This window comes from Oncorhynchus masou, chromosome 32, assembly GCF_036934945.1.
Source record: "Oncorhynchus masou masou isolate Uvic2021 chromosome 32, UVic_Omas_1.1, whole genome shotgun sequence".
NCBI classification, from domain to species: Eukaryota; Metazoa; Chordata; class Actinopteri; order Salmoniformes; family Salmonidae; genus Oncorhynchus; species Oncorhynchus masou.
In genome coordinates, this window is record NC_088243.1 from 7319186 (window position 1) to 7342061 (window position 22876).

At 40.6% G+C, this 22876-nt stretch overlaps 1 long non-coding RNA gene across 2 annotated transcripts; it reads right to left on the reverse strand.

Moving 5' to 3' along the window:
* Positions 1–9078: 9078 nt before the first annotated feature.
* On the reverse strand, positions 9079–22119 carry LOC135525515 (uncharacterized). Of its 2 annotated transcripts, XR_010453171.1 has the most exons (3): positions 13720–22119; positions 10997–13283; positions 9079–9966 (listed from the first exon to the last, which is right to left on the reverse strand). It is a non-coding gene; the product is annotated as an uncharacterized LOC135525515 (long non-coding RNA). The 2 variants fall into 2 exon arrangements; XR_010453170.1 differs by having other exon boundaries at positions 10997–22119.
* Positions 22120–22876: the final 757 nt, after the last annotated feature.

Genomic DNA, 22876 nt, shown 5'->3' on the forward strand with positions numbered 1-22876 from the left:
ATAACCACTGCTAATACACCACACTGACTGTAACATATAAACACTGCTAATACACCACACTGACTGTAACATATAACCACTGCTAATACACCACACTGACTGTAACATATAACCACTGCTAATACACCACACTGACTGTAACATATAACCACTGCTAATACACCACACTGACTGTAACATATAACCACTGCTAATACACCACACTGACTGTAACATATAACCACTGCTAATACACCACACTGACTGTAACATATAACCACTGCTAATACACCACAGTGACTGTAACATATAACCACTGCTAATACACCACACTGACTGTAACATATAACCACTGCTAATACACCACACTGACTGTAACATATAACCACTGCTAATACATCACACTGACTGTAACATATAACCACTGCTAATACATCACACTGACTGTAACATATAACCACTGCTAATACACCACACTGACTGTAACATATAACCACTGCTAATACACCACACTGACTGTAACATATAACCACTGCTAATACACCACACTGACTGTAACATATAACCACTGTAACATATAATACATACACCACACTGACTGTAACATATAACCACTGCTAATACACCACACTGACTGTAACATATAACCACTGCTAATACACCACACTGACTGTAACATATAACCACTGCTAATACACCACACTGACTGTAACATATAACCACTGCTAATACATCACACTGACTGTAACATATAACCACTGCTAATACACCACACTGACTGTAACATATAACCACTGCTAATACACCACACTGACTGTAACATATAACCACTGCTAATACACCACACTGACTGTAACATATAACCACTGCTAATACACCACACTGACTGTAACATATAACCACTGCTAATACATCACACTGACTGTAACATATAACCACTGCTAATACATCACACTGACTGTAACATATAACCACTTCTAATACATCACACTGACTGTAACATATAACCACTGCTAATACACCACACTGACTGTAACATATAACCACTGCTAATACACCACACTGACTGTAACATATAACCACTGACTGTAACATATAACCACTGCTAATACACCACACTGACTGTAACATATAACCACTGCTAATACACCACACTGACTGTAACATATAACCACTGCTAATACACCACACTGACTGTAACATATAACCACTGCTAATACACCACACTGACTGTAACATATAACCACTGCTAATACATCACACTGACTGTAACATATAACCACTGCTAATACACCACACTGACTGTAACATATAACCACTGCTAATACACCACACTGACTGTAACATATAACCACTGCTAATACACCACACTGACTGTAACATATAACCACTGCTAATACACCACACTGACTGTAACATATAACCACTGCTAATACACCACACTGACTGTAACATATAACCACTGCTAATACACCACACTGACTGTAACATATAACCACTGCTAATACACCACACTGACTGTAACATATAACCACTGCTAATACACCACACTGACTGTAACATATAACCACTGCTAATACACCACACTGACTGTAACATATAACCACTGCTAATACACCACACTGACTGTAACATATAACCACTGCTAATACACCACACTGACTGTAACATATAACCACTGCTAATACACCACACTGACTGTAACATATAACCACTGCTAATACACCACACTGACTGTAACATATAACCACTGCTAATACACCACACTGACTGTAACATATAACCACTGCTAATACACCACACTGACTGTAACATATAACCACTGCTAATACACCACACTGACTGTAACATATAACCACTGCTAATACACCACACTGACTGTAACATATAACCACTGCTAATACACCACACTGACTGTAACATATAACCACTGCTAATACACCACACTGACTGTAACATATAACCACTGCTAATACACCACACTGACTGTAACATATAACCACTGCTAATACACCACACTGACTGTAACATATAACCACTGCTAATACACCTCACTGACTGTAACATATAACCACTGCTAATACACCTCACTGACTGTAACATATAACCACTGCTAATACACCACACTGACTGTAACATATAACCACTGCTAATACACCTCACTGACTGTAACATATAACCACTGCTAATACATCACACTGACTGTAACATATAACCACTGCTAATACATCACACTGACTGTAACATATAACCACTGCTAATACATCACACTGACTGTAACATATAACCACTGCTAATACATCACACTGACTGTAACATATAACCACTGCTAATACATCACACTGACTGTAACATATAACCACTGCTAATACATCACACTGACTGTAACATATAACCACTGCTAATACATCACACTGACTGTAACATATAACCACTGCTAATACATCACACTGACTGTAACATATAACCACTGCTAATACATCACACTGACTGTAACATATAACCACTGCTAATACATCACACTGACTGTAACATATAACCACTGCTAATACACCACACTGACTGTAACATATAACCACTGCTAATACACCACACTGACTGTAACATATAACCACTGCTAATACACCACACTGACTGTAACATATAACCACTGCTAATACATCACACTGACTGTAACATATAACCACTGCTAATACACCACACTGACTGTAACATATAACCACTGCTAATACACCACACTGACTGTAACATATAACCACTGCTAATACACCACACTGACTGTAACATATAACCACTGCTAATACATCACACTGACTGTAACATATAACCACTGCTAATACACCACACTGACTGTAACATATAACCACTGCTAATACACCACACTGACTGTAACATATAACCACTGCTAATACATCACACTGACTGTAACATATAACCACTGCTAATACACCACACTGACTGTAACATATAACCACTGCTAATACACCACACTGACTGTAACATATAACCACTGCTAATACACCACACTGACTGTAACATATAACCACTGCTAATACACCACACTGACTGTAACATATAACCACTGCTAATACACCACACTGACTGTAACATATAACCACTGCTAATACACCACACTGACTGTAACATATAACCACTGCTAATACATCACACTGACTGTAACATATAACCACTGCTAATACACCACACTGACTGTAACATATAACCACTGCTAATACACCACACTGACTGTAACATATAACCACTGCTAATACACCACACTGACTGTAACATATAACCACTGCTAATACACCACACTGACTGTAACATATAACCACTGCTAATACATCACACTGACTGTAACATATAACCACTGCTAATACACCACACTGACTGTAACATATAACCACTGCTAATACATCACACTGACTGTAACATATAACCACTGCTAATACATCACACTGACTGTAACATATAACCACTGCTAATACATCACACTGACTGTAACATATAACCACTGCTAATACACCACACTGACTGTAACAAATAACCACTGCTAATACACCACACTGACTGTAACATATAACCACTGCTAATACATCACACTGACTGTAACATATAACCACTGCTAATACATCACACTGACTGTAACATATAACCACTGCTAATACATCACACTGACTGTAACATATAACCACTGCTAATACACCACACTGACTGTAACATATAACCACTGCTAATACACCACACTGACTGTAACATATAACCACTGCTAATACACCACACTGACTGTAACATATAACCACTGCTAATACATCACACTGACTGTAACATATAACCACTGCTAATACACCACACTGACTGTAACATATAACCACTGCTAATACATCACACTGACTGTAACATATAACCACTGCTAATACACCACACTGACTGTAACATATAACCACTGCTAATACATCACACTGACTGTAACATATAACCACTGCTAATACACCACACTGACTGTAACATATAACCACTGCTAATACACCACACTGACTGTAACATATAACCACTGCTAATACACCACACTGACTGTAACATATAACCACTGCTAATACATCACACTGACTGTAACATATAACCACTGCTAATACACCACACTGACTGTAACATATAACCACTGCTAATACATCACACTGACTGTAACATATAACCACTGCTAATACATCACACTGACTGTAACATATAACCACTGCTAATACATCACACTGACTGTAACATATAACCACTGCTAATACACCACACTGACTGTAACATATAACCACTGCTAATACATCACACTGACTGTAACATATAACCACTGCTAATACACCACACTGACTGTAACATATAACAACTGCTAATACATCACACTGACTGTAACATATAACCACTGCTAATACATCACACTGACTGTAACATATAACCACTGCTAATACACCACACTGACTGTAACATATAACCACTGCTAATACACCACACTGACTGTAACATATAACCACTGCTAATACACCACACTGACTGTAACATATAACCACTGCTAATACACCACACTGACTGTAACATATAACCACTGCTAATACACCACACTGACTGTAACATATAACCACTGCTAATACACCACACTGACTGTAACATATAACCACTGCTAATACACCACACTGACTGTAACATATAACCACTGCTAATACACCACACTGACTGTAACATATAACCACTGCTAATACACCACACTGACTGTAACATATAACCACTGCTAATACACCTCACTGACTGTAACATATAAACACTGCTAATACACCACACTGACTGTAACATATAACCACTGCTAATACACCACACTGACTGTAACATATAACCACTGCTAATACATCACACTGACTGTAACATATAACCACTGCTAATACACCACACTGACTGTAACATATAACCACTGCTAATACACCACACTGACTGTAACATATAACCACTGCTAATACATCACACTGACTGTAACATATAACCACTGCTAATACATCACACTGACTGTAACATATAACCACTGCTAATACACCACACTGACTGTAACATATAACCACTGCTAATACACCACACTGACTGTAACATATAACCACTGCTAATACACCACACTGACTGTAACATATACCCACTGCTAATACATCACACTGACTGTAACATATAACCACTGCTAATACACCACACTGACTGTAACATATAACCACTGCTAATACACCACACTGACTGTAACATATAACCACTGCTAATACACCACACTGACTGTAACATATACCCACTGCTAATACATCACACTGACTGTAACATATAACCACTGCTAATACACCACACTGACTGTAACATATAACCACTGCTAATACACCACACTGACTGTAACATATAACCACTGCTAATACACCACACTGACTGTAACATATAACCACTGCTAATACATCACACTGACTGTAACATATAACCACTGCTAATACATCACACTGACTGTAACATATAACCACTGCTAATACACCACACTGACTGTAACATATAACCACTGCTAATACACCACACTGACTGTAACATATAACCACTGCTAATACACCACACTGACTGTAACATATAACCACTGCTAATACATCACACTGACTGTAACATATAACCACTGCTAATACACCACACTGACTGTAACATATAACCACTGCTAATACATCACACTGACTGTAACATATAACCACTGCTAATACACCACACTAACTCCTCAGGTGCAGCTGCACATCAGTATGTGAAAGACAGAGAAGTCGTTAAACACACCTGACAGAGCAAATTAATTTGCAAATAAATTCATAAATCCTACAATGTGATTTTCTGGATTTTTTCTTCTCATTTTGTCTGTCATAGTTGAAGTGTACCTATGATGAAAATTACAGGCCTCTCTCATCTTTTTAAGTGGGAGAACTTGCACAATTAGTAGTTGACTAAATACTTTTTTGCCCCACTGTAAATGTAAACCAATCCATACATTTTAAATACAGTACTGAGTTTTGAAAAGTTGAGACTGAGTTGAGAAAAGTGAGATTTTAGTGTGTAGTTTTTTAGTTTTGGGATTCCAGTGTTCAAGACCGTCTGTTTATTGGGCAGAATAACTTAGTCTCCTGTAATTTCTCAGGCTTTGGTCAGTTGGTCAAATAACTATTCTGATGTGGAGACAGAGCCAAATAAGTATTTTTAAATAACCTCCCAACCCTGGTGCTCTCCTCAACCACTCTTACAGAGCCTTCACAAAGTATTCACACCCCTTGATTTATTCCCCATTTTGTTGTTACAGCTTGAATTATAAATATATTAAATTGTACTTTTTCCACACATCTACACACAATACCCCATAATGACAAGGTGAAAACATGTTTTTTTGTTTATGTTTGCTCATTTATTCAAAAATAATTTACACCCTTGATAAAGGGATGGGGGAGGGGGGGGCTTGTGACGATCTGAGAGGATTTGATTGGTGTAAACAATCTGGTAATGGCACCACCTTGCCCTCTGATAGGCTCGGTTGAGGTTTCACCATATTGCTTACTGTATACCAGTTTATGCATGAGGAATGATTTGGGATTGGATTAGTGTCTCCGCAGACTCCTGTTGTGCCAGCAGAGGGCGGTGCCACACCATATTAACACAAACTGTTACATAAGCCAGGAGCTCTCTATCAGGGCTGGGCAAAGGAGGGAGAAATTCTGGTACCACAAAATGTGCACACCTCCCCAAATCCACGAGCAAAAACATTGCTTGCCTAAGACTGGGTTTATCTGTGCAGTTTCATTTCATAGTAAGACATCTATAAGAGAAAAGAGAAATATATAATTTAATGTCTGAACCTGACAGTCAACATTCAACTCAAACTTTGACATATTAGCAACTAAACCTCCATTTGCATCTTTAAATGCGGGTTGATTGTTAGCCTTTTGATAATAGGAGTCTTTTAACAGAACATTTGTAATGGATGTGGACCGTTTCCAGGAAGTGACATCATAGTCATACGTGCAAAAAAAAAAAAAAAAGATTGAACAGAATAATTGGACTGCAGAGCCGGAGAGGTCCAGTGGCTCGAGGGGCCTCTTGCACGATTTCCTGTGTTTTGGCGCTTCCTAATCTTGAAACAAACCCAGGAAGTGGTCTATGCAGCCACATTTATCTACATACCGTAGGAAGTCAAGAACAATTCACTGACCCCACCCAAAGTTACTCCCACTGTGCACCACGTCAATTCAATGTGGAAATGTGAGTAACATTTGGTTGAGACGTTGATCAATGAGATTAACCTTAATTAACCAACTCTGTAATATCCCGTTTGAAAACTATACTCGACTAATAATGAACTACATTTTTATATATTGGAGTGAGATTGAAGACACATTGTCATCTGATTTGACCAGAACACACCATGAATTCAACAGGGATTATCACCAATCCATGAACTCAACAGGGATTATCATTATTTTGGGGCAGCAGGTAGCCTAGTGATTAGAGAGTTGGGCCAATAACTGAAAGGTTGCTAGATCAAATCCCCAAGCTGATAAGGTAAGCATCTGTCTTTCTACCCTTGAACAAGGCAGTTAACCCACTGTTCCTAGGCCGTCATTGTAAATAAGAATTTGTTCTTAACTGACTTGCCTAGTTAAATGTAAAAAGTATTTTTTTTTAAACACCAATCCATGGAAGTAGTTGCCATTTTGTGATGTAAGCTTCTTTATGTTAAATAAGGATGAACAAACTACACTACATATAGACAAAAGTACGTGGACACCCCTTCGAAGTGGTGGATTCTAATTCAGGTTGCTGACAGGTGTATAAAATCGAGCGCACAGCCATGCAATCTCCATAGACAAACCATCACCGGATGCCACCTTTCAATCAAGTCATTTCTTCAAATTTCTACACTGCTAGAGCTGCCCCGGTCAACTATAAGTGCTGTTATTGTGAAGTGGAAACGTCTAGGAGCAACAACGGTTTAGCCGCGAAGTGGTAGGCCACACAAGCTCACAGAACGGGACTGCCATGTGGTGTAACACGTAGAAATGATCTGTCCATTCCAAACTGCCTCTGGAAGCAACGTTAACACAAGAACTGTTCCTTGCGGACTTCGTGAAATAGGTTTCCAAGGCCGAGCAGCCGCACACAAGCCTAAAATCACCAAGCTCAATGCCAAGCATCGGCTGGAGTGGTGTAAAGCTCACCGCCATTGGACTCTGGAGCAGTGGAAATGCATTGTCTGGAGAGATGAATCACGCTTCACCGTCTGGCAGTCCGACGGATGAATCTGGGTTTGAGGATGCCAGGAGAACGCTACCAGCCAGAATGCATAGTGCCAACTGTAAAGTTTGGTGGAGGAGGAATAATGGTCTGGGGCGGTTCATGGTTCAGGCTAGGCCCTTTAGTTCCTGTGAAGGGAAATCTTAATGCTACCACATACAATTCTAGACAATTCTGTGCTTCCAACTTTGTGGCAACAGTTTGGGGAAGGCCCTTTCCTGTTTTAGAATGACAATGGCTCCATTCACAAAGGAGGTTCCTACAGAAATGGTTTGTCGAGATCGGTGTGGAAGAACTTGACTGGCCTGTACAGAGCCCTGACCTCAACCTCATCGAACACCTTTGGAGTGAATTGTAATGCCGACGAGGAGCGAGGCCTAATTGCCCAACATCAGTGCCCGACCTCACTAATGTTCTTGTGGCTGAATGGAAGCAAGTCCCTGCAGCAATGTACCATCATCTAGTGAAAAGCCTTCCCAGAAGAGTGGAAGCTGTTACAGCAGAAAAGGGGGGACTAAATCCATATTAATGCCATGATTTTGGAATGAGAATGTTCGATGAGCAGATGTCCACATACTTTTGGTCATTTAGTGTATCAACCAGGACCTTTGATTGTTGCCCACACTTGAAAAGAAACCCGCTATGTATAATACCATTTTACCCATGATGCAACATGTATCTTCCAGACTAAGGGTCTGTACTACTGTTGGCTTCTGTCATGATGTCTAACACAATTAGAGCTGGATTGTGGAACCTCTGTCCATGTAAAAGCTGATATGCATTTAAATAAACACCTTTATTGCAACACGAAATAGATGTACAAGACAAAAAAACATGCATTTCTGTCACAGGCTTCAGTAAAGACCTAGATATACAATGAACCAAAAAAAGGCTTTGATGCTTTTAACTGTTTATGACCTCTTTCATCCCTTCATTCCCATTGCTCAGTGAACCTCCCGCTGCACCCTTGCAGTCTGTTGCACATTTCAGGCAGGTTGACATTGCCTGTAGTACGTCTGCCTGTAGTACTTCAGCCTGTAGTACGTCTGCCTGTAGTACTTCTGCCTGTAGTATGTCTGCCTGTAGTACGTCTGCCTGTAGTACTTCTGCCTGTAGTATTTCTGCCTGTAGTATGTCTGCCTGTAGTATGTCTGCCTGTAGTATGTCTGCCTGTAGTACTTCTGCCTGTAGTACTTCTGCCTGTAGTACTTCTGCCTGTAGTACTTCTGCCTGTAGTACTCCTGCCTGTAGTACTCCTGCCTGTAGTACTTCTGCCTGTAGTACGTCTGCCTGTAGTATTTCTGCCTGTAGTATTTCTGCCTGTAGTACTTCTGCCTGTAGTACTTCTGCCTGTAGTACTCCTGCCTGTAGTACTCCTGCCTGTAGTACTTCTGCCTGTAGTACTCCTGCCTGTAGTATGTCTGCCTGTAGTACTTCTGCCTGTAGTATTTCTGCCTGTAGTACTTCTGCCTGGAGTATGTCTGCCTGTAGTATTTCTGCCTGTAGTATGTCTGCCTGTAGTACTTCTGCCTGTAGTATTTCTGCCTGTATTACTTCTGCCTGTAGTATGTCTGCCTGTAGTATTTCTGCCTGTAGTATGTCTGCCTGTAGTATTTCTGCCTGTAGTATTTGTCTGTTGTTTTTGATTCGGGCCAAGACTCACACCTGTTGTAAAAGGGGAGAAAACAAATATTAGCTAGAGAATGTATTCAAATGGCATGTAGAAGGTCATGTTTCTAACTGTGTCTATAATGATGCTGCAAAGGTTGGAGTCCTCAAAGACCCTCTTCTTTTTGTTTCCTTTCAAATTAATCGTTGACATGAGGCCGTTTGTCAGGGTTCTGTGTAGAACACAAGGCCGTTTGTCAGGGTTCTGTGTATAACACAAGGTCGTTTGTCAGGGTTCTGTGTATAACACAAGGTCGTTTGTCAGGGTTCTGTGTAGAACACAAGGCCGTTTGTCAGGGTTCTGTGTAGAACACAAGGCCGTTTGTCAGGGTTCTGTCTAGAACACAAGGCCGTTTGTCAGGGTTCTTTGTAGAACTCAAGGCCGTTTGTCAGGGTTCTGTATAGAACATAAGGCCATTTGTCAGGGTTCTGTGTAGACAAGGCCGTTTATTTGTACTTTACAAGTACAAATGTGTACTTTACAAGCAACACACCACAACCGAATTTATAAGTGAAACAAATATGGCAATAGTTTACTGGTGCGCTGCACTCTACACCCGGTCCGGGATATCCCCCCCCCAAGCTTTGAGATATCTGTCATTAATGTATTGCACATGTACAGGACTTGTCCATCCAGTATGACATGTCACACCCTGATGTGTTTCACCTGTCCTTGTGCTTGTCTCCACCCTCTCCAGGTGTCGCCAATCTTCCCCATTATCCCCTGTGTATTTATACCTGTGTTCTCTGTCTGTATGATGCCAGTTTGCCTTGTTTGTTCAAGCCTATCAGTGTTTTGTCTCTGCTCGGACGAGAAAAAGAGAGACTAGGGGAAACCTTTCCTAGTCTCTCTTTTTTCTCGTCCGCCTGGTTTTTGACGTCTGCCTGTCCTGACCATTTACCCGCAAGCCTTACCACTGCCTGACCCTGAGCCTGCCTGCCATCCTGTACCTTTGCTGTTTTTACAGTTAGAATACCTTTGATCAAGAGAAAGGGGTTGGAATACGTTGTGAAGGGTCGTCCTCACCGTTGTTACATGGTGGCTTGTGCTGCGTTTTTGCGTTTTCCTTCTTGGTAGCAGTGGCACAGGTTTTCTGGTCCGTCAGGGCATATTTTGGTGGGGGTTTGGGTAGACCTTTGCCTGGAAATACAATATGTGTAAAATAACATCCAGCCTTATTCTACACACGTTTGTCAAGCGTTTAAATGTTACTGAAGTGGAAGACTTTAAAACATTAAACTAAACACATTACCAAACTTTAAACCAAAATTCTACAACATGCCTCCCAAGCCTCTACCCCGGAAATCCAGACAGATTTCAGCTCAGTTTCACGTTTCACTACACTAACAATGGACTGTTCTGTCTGGGTTGAGTCTACCTCCCCACGAGCCACATACTTGTAGATTTGAAAGGATCAGTTGAATTAATATTGTACAAGGTCCTCCCAGTCTATTAAAAGGCAAGGTGGTTGTTCAGTGGCGAGGGTTCAGGGACAAGGGCTTGATTAGTCATCATTGCGGGCTACCCGACTTACATAATGTAACTTGGAGGCAGTAATGGTTATTAGAGGTGGGAGACGACATTCCTCCTGCGATTCTAAACACACAATATACAGAATACAACCATGCCAAGTCAATTCAATGCACACAAACTGTCAATGTGTGTTTAAACATACCGATTATAAATTATTTGAATGTAGTGCTCTTTCTGTTTTACTTGGAGATTTCCTGAACTTTACTGATTTATCTGAACTGTTGTCTATTGTCCATGAGAACGATTTTAATATTCGTGTTGTCAAAGAAACTGACTCCAAGGCCAGTGAATTTATGAATATTTTGATCTCTATGGACTTCATCCAACATGTTACTGGGCCCACCCATAACCGTGGCCATAACTATGGAATTTATTAATCTTTTGATCTCTATGGACTTCATCCAACATGTTACTGGGCCCACCCATAACCATGGCCATACTCTGGACCTGCTTATTACCAAGGGGCTTCCTACTGGGCCCACCTATAACCACAGCCATACTCTGGACCTGCTTATTACCAAGGGGCTTTCTACTGGGCCCACCTATAACCACAGCCATACTCTGGATCTGGTTACTACCAAGGGGCTTTCTACTGGGCCCACCCATAACCGTGGCCATACTCTGGACCTGGTTACTACCAAGTGGCTTTCTACTGGGCCCACCCATAACCGTGGCCATACTCTGGACCTGGTTATTACCAAGAGGTTTTCTATTGACATATCCTCTATTTGTGATGTTGCTTTATCTGATCACCACTGTGTGTTTTACTACCTTGTTGCCCACAGCAACAGGGTAATACTGAACGCAATACTTCTGAAGTTGCTACAGATTTGATTGAGTGTGTGAACAATACTCCACCACCTATTCTTACCTTCCTCTTGTGATGATTTAGTTAATAACTGCAATAGCAAATGAAGGGCAACCATTGATGCCACAGCTCCAGTAAAGTTGAAAAAAGGCCACAACCAAACAGAGAGCCCCTTGGAATGAATAAACTAAATCAATTAAAAGAGAAATTGCAGAAATGCAGAGAGGAAGTGTAGAAAGTCAAAGTGACAGGTCCATTATGATATTCTGAGAGTGCAACTTGGCATATATAACAAGGCTATTTGTATACCTTCATCACTATTAAATCTGTATAATTCGAGAGTGCTCTTCTCAACCATTGATGACCTGATAAATCGCGGCCCGCAAACCTATGTGAATTTCCCGCCACATCTAAATGTGGTGAGTTTGCAGCATATTTCAGAGACAAGTATCAGTCAAGCAAGAACCGATGAGAAGTTAGATGATATGTGTCCTAGCCTACCGCGCAAAGGCAATATGGAGTTATTTTCCATGATTGATACAGACAGCTACACAGACAGCTACATCATTTTTTAAGTGTCAACTGTATATGGGAAAATTATTTTGGCAATAAGCCTGGAAAGGAGATCAGAGCCACCGACACCTTGGTTTTCTGAGAGGAAGACAGTCTGCATGTTTCAGAAGCTGAATCCAGAAGCAACTTCAACTCAGACAGGACATGACTCAGACAGGACATTATTCAAGCATTTATCCATAGGCACTGGTTTAGTCTCTCCAGAGAATAAGGAAACAAAATGGATGGAAGTCATGGAAGCAGTAAAATTAAGATTTAAAAAAAAAACAGAAAAAAAACTTCTTGGAACAGCCACACACAATAACATACACACTATACACACGTATACATGGATTTAGTACTGTAGTTACGTGGTAGTGGTGTAGTAGGGGCCTGAGGGCATGCAGTGTATTGTGAAATCTGTGAATATATTTTAATGGTTTTTTACATTGTATAAACTGCCTTAATTTTGCTGGACCCCATGAATAGTAGCGGCTGCCTTGGCAGCAGATAATGGGCATCCATAACAAATACAAACTCAAAAATGAAAGCTAAATAAGTTGGCAGCTAGATGATTTGGAGAGGAACACCACCAAAGTTGATTTTCAAATCTATTGAATCCTCAATGAAATCTGGATGCTCAACCAGAGTCTTGCTACAGCTTGCTTTTTGAACAACCTTCTCCACATAAAGGGTTTCAGCCATTACATTCATCCACATTTGGCTCTGCGTAAACTACAATTCCGACGCTGTGTTTTAACATTTAGAGATGTCAATAATCGCTTTCGATAGTGATCGATCATGTCATCTTTCATGTCAGCGAGAAATAATCAAAAATATATATAATGTTACTTACTGTCACTGTGTACCGTGGAGATTTGGACAGGTGGAAACAGTAACCCTATAAAAAGTTGTGTAATAATTAACTTTTTTTGTAGTATTATTTCTCTCTGATATTTAAAAACATATATATATATTCCTAATGTTTCTCAAACAGTACCTCAAGCGATGAGTATTCATGTTTAGTGCAAGACTCCCCTTGGTCAGAAGATACTATCTCCAACAGTCTCTGAAGTAGTAGTTAGTGTATATGAATGCGGTGCTATAACCCCTGCTCAACACGATCATATGCTGGGACCGAGAGACTGAAAAACAGCTTCTATCTCAAGGCCATCAGACTGTTAAACAGCCATCACTAACATTGAGTGGCTGCTGCCAACACACTGACTCAAATTTCTAGCCACTTATAATTAAAAATTGGATGCGATAAATGTATCACTAGTCACTTTAAACAATGCCACTTAATATAATGTTTACATACCCTACATTACTCATCTCATATGTATGTACTGCACTCTATACCATCTACTGCATCTTGCCTATGCTGCACGGCGATCTCTCATCCATATATTTTTATGTGCATATTCTTAATCATTCCTTTACACCTGTGTGTATAAGGTAGTTGTGAAATTGTTAGGTTACTTGTTAGATAATACTGCACGCTCGAAACTAGAAACACAAGCACTTCGCTACTCTCGCATTAACATCTGCTAACCATGTGTATGTGACCAATAAAATTTGATTTGATTTTCCTCTCCCGCGTTCAAACCGACATAAAAAAAATGAAACGCAGCATAACGTGATCGGAAATCTCCGCAAGCAGGGCAGACTCCGCAATGAAGAATTGATTGCGTGCGCATTTACGCGAAGGGGGAGGGGGAGAATTCTGCAAGTGGGGAGCTTTTCGGCACAACACCGGTATATTTTTGAATATTCAGCCCCTCTTCTTTGAGAATTACCAATAAACTACCCACTGCACCCCTGGTGAGGTTGATTTCATTATTACAACAAGCCAGCTTCACAAATACCACTCTTTTTTTGCAGTTTGAGAAGATCCTGCTTCACACGCTATCAGACGACCGCTCAATCTCATCACTATCAAACAACCTTTCAGCACGATCACTTGTAACAACGGAGGAGGTGTCAGTCAAATTACCATCTACCCTAGTTTCAGTATGTATGACAGATGTCCCATTATCGATAGACTCTGTCAGAGCTAAAACATCCGTATTGTAATTCATGTCACCGTTTATGAGAAGTCATAGCTAAATTGCACTAGTCCAACAAACCATTAAACTAAGAGACATTTGCATTTATAGGTGACAAAATGTTTGTGTCTTACCTTTTCAGAGTTCGTCTTCTCCACAGGGCTTGATTAGCATGAGATGGGTTGTTATCTGTGTTAATTACAGTAGACTACTATAATCGGTCAATCAGTTGGAGCTGTCAGACGATTTCGCGAACAGGTTGACAAGACACCTTTTCACTAGTGGCAACACTTCATGCAAAGTAAATGACAAAACATCATATGGCATCTTAGCCCTATAAATAGATCGCCAAATTCATGATATGAATATAATAAACATTTTACATTTCAATATTGTCTTATGCATATATATTATGAATAATATGTAGACTCGTTCACACTGACGTGAATTACGTGGCATTTTTAAAGCAATTTGAACATATACATAGTTCTGATAACTACGTTGAAATTATACTGAAAGAAATATACATTTTGCCTCATTACTTTTGTCGGAGTGCGATTCATGAAACCCCGTCTGAAGACACAAAGATGGTGAAAGAGGCACAAAAGCCACTTCAATGTCATAAATGTACAATGAACAAAAATATAAATGCAACAATAAAACACTTGGGAGCCAGGCCCACCCACATAATTTTTTCCCCCCACAAAAGGGCTTTATTTCAGACACAATTACTCCTCAGCAACCCCCAGGTGAAGAAGTCAGACGTGGTGGACATGGGTAGGCGTGGTTACACGTGGTCTGCGGTTGTGAGGCCGGTTGGAAGTACTGCCACTTTCTCTATAAAGACATTATGGTAGAGAAATTAACATTACATTTTCTGGCAACAGCTCTGATTGACATTCCTGCAGTCAGCATGCCAATTGCATACTCCCTCAAAAACCTGAGACATCTGTGGCATTGTATTGTGTGACAAAAGTGCACATTTTAGTGGCTTTTTTATTGTCCTCAGCACAAGGTGCACCTGTGTAATGATCATGCCGTTTAATCAGCTTCTTGATATGACACACCTGTCAGGTGGGTGCATTATTTTGGCAAAGGAGAAATGTTCACTAAAAGGGATGTAAACAAATTTTGCACAACATTTGATAGAAACAAGCTTTTCTTGCATATTGAACTTTTCTGTGATCTTTTATTTGGGACTAACACTTTACATATATATATATTTGTTCAATAGAATGTTGTAAAACCCTGATAGTCGGGTTATTAAGTCATTGTATTGAAGTTCAAGTTTTACTCTCATTTCAATGTTTGTAACGCTGGTTTAAATGATATGAAAACAGTACTGGTAACATTTTGCAAATCCAAATTGGTTTAAAATGTAGATTCAACGTCACAATCGGGCTACGTTGACAGATAACATCCAAACAACGTTGATTCGACCAGCTTGTGCCCAGTGGGTAGATAGTTCAGAAGATTATTATAAATAATATTCCATATGGGAATCAAATCAAATGTCTGCGTTTACTTTTCTCCACTATATAAAACCATAGACACGTGACGAAATCATAACACGCAAGATAGCTAATACCGCTAACATTATAGAACACAATCACGTACAGACATCTTGAACATCTGTCAATGTTTGGTTCAAATCAGTTATAATGATAGCTAAAAAGGAAATGCCCCGCTGCCTGCCAAGGGTAGAAACAGGGTTAGATTTGCTGAGAGTGGCGAGACTGGCTGAGCTTCCATCAGTAGCCCTCCACAATCGCATAAAAATATGTCCCCATTCTGTGCACACACATCCTGACCCAGGAACTTCCTGCCTTTATCTTTTTATAAATGCGAAGCAAAAAAACACTTCAATCTTCAACCTACCTACTTTTATTATAATTATTTAGCACTCAACTGCTTCTACACCGTTTAAGCTAGAAACACCATTCAAACTTTATAACATGTAAACTGATCTGGTTTGATTTGCTTGTATTCCGCTTTGCCATATTTTATACTTTTTAGGTTATACATTTTTGTCCTTCTTTACGTCAATCTTTATAGTACATACTACCTCAATCAGACTGACGAACCAGTGTCTGTATGTTACCTCGCTACTTTTATAGCCTCTCTACTGAATATAGCCTGTCGTTTTACTGTTGTTTTATTTCTTTACCTACCCATTGTTCACCTAACACCTTTTTTCGCACTATTGGTTAGAGCCTGTAAGTAAGCGTTTCACTGTAAGGTCTACTACACATGTTGTACTCGGCGGACGTGACAAATAAACTTAACTTTCATGGCATTTCATCAACTTTCTAAAGCTCCCCATTTTGACATCACTTCCAACAATCCATTCACTGTAAATTCAACAAAGCAACTTTTGACACAAATCAGCTACTTTGACCACATCAATACCTATGGTACGGCTTGGGGGATCACTAAATTGATCACTGACATTTTTAATCTTGAGTCATTTTTCTCGTGCTCTGCTACGCAGTACAGTTATATCTGACTAAGAATCAAAACATGAAGTCAGAAGTGCTTCAACCTCGTCAAATATAAGAGAGATTATTTTCACAGAAAATAATAACGTTCCTTGAGTTTTTGTCGGAGTTTAGAGTGATGAAAAGTAGCTAACAGCTAACTGCTCTCTCATATCTCTACATCGAGCAGAGCAGCCCAAGCGAAGCTGTTGCTATGGACACTCACACGCTCAGAGTCGCCATGAGCAGAGTGTATTTTATTTGATTTAACCTTTATTTAACCAGGAAGGGCTCGTTGAGATTTAAAATCTCTTTTTCAAGAGCGTCCTGGCCAAGATAGGCAGCACAAAGTCATTACAAAAATTACAGACAGACAACATGAAAAACTGCAAGTAATTTAGTAAAAACCATAGAATTCACAAGAGTATAACAAAATCAAACACAGATAATTAAAAATATTGACAGGTCAGGGAATCAGCCTCATAATCATTCATCTGTGATTTAAAAACACCAATCGGGACAAGTTCTTAAGTTTAAAAGTATTTTGTAAGGTGTTCCTAAGGCGCAAAGTACATAAAAGCCCTTTTACCAAATTCAGTTGGGACATTTGGAACAGTTAGCAGGAACCAGCGAACGAAGAGAGGACCCACCACATTTCTGAACAATAAAAATGCCCAAATAAAAAGGTAGTAAACCCAAAATGGCTTTGTAAATAAAAGTGTACTGTTGGTGTTCAAATACTGGAGAGGGAGACCAAATCAACGTCTACTAGACGTGAACAATGTTCTAGAAGCAACAAACAATTTGGAGGAATCCAAATGTTTGAGTCCCCCTCTTCACATCTTTTAAGACGTGAAAACTATGAATAAGCGAAAAACGGAGGAATAATAGCTCCTCTAGCGAGAGACGAAGCTAAGGAAAATAAATCTCAGAAGGGACCGGAGGAATAGTTTGGTACTCCTCTTCAAACTGGTCCACACCGTCTTCGTGAACGTCCAATAGAGGGTACATGTGGGCCTGAACCCTCTCCATAGGGGTAATAGCAGTGGTTATAACTCTAGTAGCTAGGGACCGTGCGCCGGGAATGCAACAACAACCGCAAAGGGTGAGAATTGCAACAAAAACAGCGATGGACACCAGGACCGAGGAGATAAGGGTTTTATATTTACCAAAAGCATCCATCCATGAGTCCCACACGGTGGTGTCAACACCTGAATGGTGTTTCATCTTACCATTAAGGGTACGTAGACCCTCCAGGGCAACAGTCAGACTACCATCAGCAGCTGTGTTATTAGGAATAAAAGTGCAGCACTGCTCTCCAAACATAGCACAGACCCCACCACGTTCCGCCAATAGCATGTCAACTGCAATTCTATTTTGGAAGGCCATCAGGGAAGTTGCAGCTAATTGTCCGTGGACAGCCTCGAATCCCTGCTGTGTCCAATTGCCTAGTTGTTGGACATTGAAATGAATGTAGTTAATACGATCGACATTTTTGTTAACTGTGCACCACCAGCAGATTGAGGATTCAAAACCTGCAGCTACTTGGTTCGCCCACAGCATACCATGGGTTATCCTCAGTCAGTCTCATCCTCCCTGAAAGCATGCTTCAGTATCAGCATCTCCAACTGGAGCATCAAGCAAAGGCATCATGCCTGAAGCCTTCACCACATCTGTAACAGACTTCTTAAAACACGGTATGATGCAAGCAGCACAAGACATCAATAATAAAAATACAAGAATTAGGTTCAGAAATCCAGTAACCACCATACCAGTGTACTTACCAAACCAGGCTCCCAACCAAGAGAACAGTCCAGACTCCTCCACCCCCGCCATGGTCCTCATCTCAGCAGATAGTGCATCAAGCCCACTAAGGACCTTAGATATACTACCATCTGGACTGGTGTTATTAGGAATATACGTGCAACATTGTTCACCGAACATCTTGCAGACGCCCCCCTGACTGTCAAGAAGCATATCCAAAGCAAGTCTATTCTGTCTGGCAACCCTAGATGTGGCCTCAAGCTGTTCAGACAGACCAGTGAGTATATCACGGGAGTAATTCACAAAACGCTGTTGATTATAGTAGATATAATTAATCCTTGCAGTCTGTCTTGCATCCACTATGGCTGGACCTATAATAGGTAGTAAGAGTCCATCATTCCTACCCAAGGCCTGAAACTCATGATGAACCCCCACTGGCACTCCCAACAGGTTAGTGTGTATGTCAACTACATCCTCTGTCCATGGAGCACTACGTCTATGTCTCCCATGGGATGGAATGTTTTCAGGTCCCCTGGATACAGAACCCAACAGCTGCTCAGCAGTAACATCAACAATGGTCGGTGGAATTATCAAACTGGTCAGAGCACACGTACCTTGCCAGTCTCCTCTAAGAATGGGTCTCAGCACTCTTTTGGGTCCACAGATCCACCACACATCAGCCAGACCACTAGTTTGGTTTAGGCCTGTAACTGGCCAAGTGGAATTAATGGTTATCTTACTACTGCAATCAGCTTCAGACAATCTCCCATAATCTATGCCATTACCTGTACCCATGATGCAACTGTAATTGCCCCCATATGCCTTAACACCCCAAGGGGCCCGATGAGGAGGTACTGTAGGAAACACAAGGCTCAAAGAGAAACAGAGAGTTGAATTGGCCTGAACCTGGTAAAAACCTCTCAGAATACACAACACCACCCCTCTCCTTCTCCTATAGCAAATGGGTGTGTAGCCAGAACAGGTCTAGCATGACCAATGTTTCATGTAACTCATGCAGTCCTTTCTTTTCAGGGTCTTAGCTGTACACCTCATATAAGACAGCCACAAATTGTCCCTACCATCAACAACAGTCTCAGTGCCTAATTGATCAATAGCTGAATAGTCTAATATTAATTACCTGAATGGGATTTTTAACACAGTGGTGACAGGTTCGGTCCAGGGGTGGTGGAGGAGTGTGTCTGGCCCTGGTTCGTCTGGGACCTCTGGTTTTGGCAGCACCTTAATAGAAAACACACCCATCGTGTCTGTCCCGGTCCTTTGTAGTCCGAGGGTGTAAATGCCTGCATCGGAGAGCTTAATAGTTTTGATGGTTAGTAGGATTTCATCACCTTTACAGAGTTCAACAGTGCTCCCAGGTTTTCCCCATATCATGGAAAACCTATCCACCTTTGTGGAATCCCCTATGCTATAAGGATACCCCTCTTCTCCAAGCTGTGTTATTTGGGATGTAAGCACAAACATGGTCCTGATAAACACGCATACTTCTCCCTTTTCAGCCATTAACAAATCTAATGCAATTCTATTCTGTCAAGCCATCCAGCTGGTTGCTTCAGTCTGTTCTACAAAACCTTTAATAGCATCTCTGGTATAATTGTTAAAGCGCTGTTGATTATAATAAATATAATTAATCCAGTCCACGTCCGTGGAACCCCAATGTTATCAATGTATACTTTGTCCTTCCATACTGAGTGAGTGGATTCATACAGCCCTCTCTCTCCAAATGAGCTATGACCTGTGTCCACGATCAATATGGGAACCTGCACCGATATATCCCATAATGGCTCAGTGTCCTAGACTGCCATGTAGTTAGAGACCCCATTTGGTCTACATAAAACTCCATTGAGAGATCCTTCCCAACCTCTACTCTAACTTCCAGTCTACCCAGATCTAGGGATCTCTTATGCTTATTTTGGAACAAAATCCTCATTGTTTAAACCATGGGTCAAATTACCACTCTCCGCATACTCAAGTAGGACGTGCTGTATCAGGAATATGTCACCCACGATAAGACAGCTCAGACGAACAGCTTCCATGTGAAGCCCCACCCTCTCCGAGAACACATCACTTAGCAAGAGCCAGACACATCTTCACTTCTATGAACAAAAACAGGGGTGATAGGACAGGCAGGAATATTTCAATCGAGAGATGGCCCCCGGAATTCTGTTAATTCCAGTTCTCCTCTCGAACACTGTTTATTGCTTGACAGTGTCGCTGTGTCTTACCCTCCCGCCGTGCGATATGAATCCGGGTAGCTCTTTCAGCTAGCTGTCACCAGGAGTCCTTGGTATGGTCCCCCCAACAAGCCTCTGGGACTGGATTGAGTGACTTCACCTGTAGTTCACCTGTAGTTCACCTGTAATGCATAAAATCTTGGACATACAGGCTTGGTTAACAAACAGTTTCTCATATGTTTTATCTGATTATATCTATAACTTCTATGCCCATTTGTTAGCTACATTTTTTAAATTATTAGTTTCTTATCCAATAGGCCCCATCCTATCCTAGACCACAATTTACCCATCCCCCTTTTGATACCTGGCTCTGCCCAGGTAACAACCTTACCTACTCTAAATAATGACTTAGGTAAGATTAGTATATTATCCTTCTGTTCTGACATTATCATGTAGGAGCGCCCCTTTCATTCTCCACATGTCCAATTCTCCCTTTTGTCTCCACTCAGTAACTGTTATCTACACATTCTGTTATCTTTGCCTGTCCTGGCTCCCCTTCTAAAACTTCCCCTCTCTGCTCTCCAACCTTCAAGGTCTCTGCTGTGCGGGGGAGGGCTCTTCTGTCTGCCTTGTCCCCTATCTGTCTGTAGCTCTTTTTCTCATGTATCCACATTTTAACTAAATATCTCACTGTTTGGCTTTATCTAAACTCATGGATTTTTTTTTATATAGGTTAATTAAACTCCACTATAATTAACGGTAAAATAAAATAAAAACATTTAAACAGTATTACCCATGACCACAAATTCATTATTCAAATGGCACCCCCTTGTGTCTGATCAGACCACCCGGGTGAGTCATGAAAGCAGGTCAAAGGTTACACCATCCCCTTACATTTGTGTTCCATACCATATTAGACATATTAAAGAACCCTTTATCCTTAAAATAAAATCAATTGTCTGCCCAAAATACTTCTTAAATACCCAGCCATTAGGCACACACACACAACTGTGATAAATGTATACTGTCCCTTTAAAAACTCAGCCTGCAATCCACTCTGCGGGCCTTTCATTGTTCCCCCTAATGAAAACAGATTCTATTGTTAGTATACCTTAACCTCGTGTTTAATTTCAATGGTGTTATCTGAACAATCAAACCAAAATCAATAACCGGGAAGTACTTGTGTAAATTAATTAAAAGAAGAAAATAAATCTACCTTATTTCTCAGCACTTGGTTAGAACACCACTCCATTCTTTCATCGACCACATTTAGGTTTTTTTAGCTATGATTTAGGTTTTTTCGCTATGGCGGAGACTACTGGGTAGACTGCGTCCCACTGTGAGCAATTTGCAGGATCACAAACAAGGGCCCAGATAGTCCTAGCCTCGCACAAGGAGAGAGAGATGTCCCTTTAACTGGGTGAGGGTCCTTTTTCAGGGGAGGTGGAGTTTGATGCTCCATCACCTGAGTCAGGAGTGTCTCCATTTGGTACCAAATTTAGACTGTTCAAATCAGCTCTGACTTCAGTCAG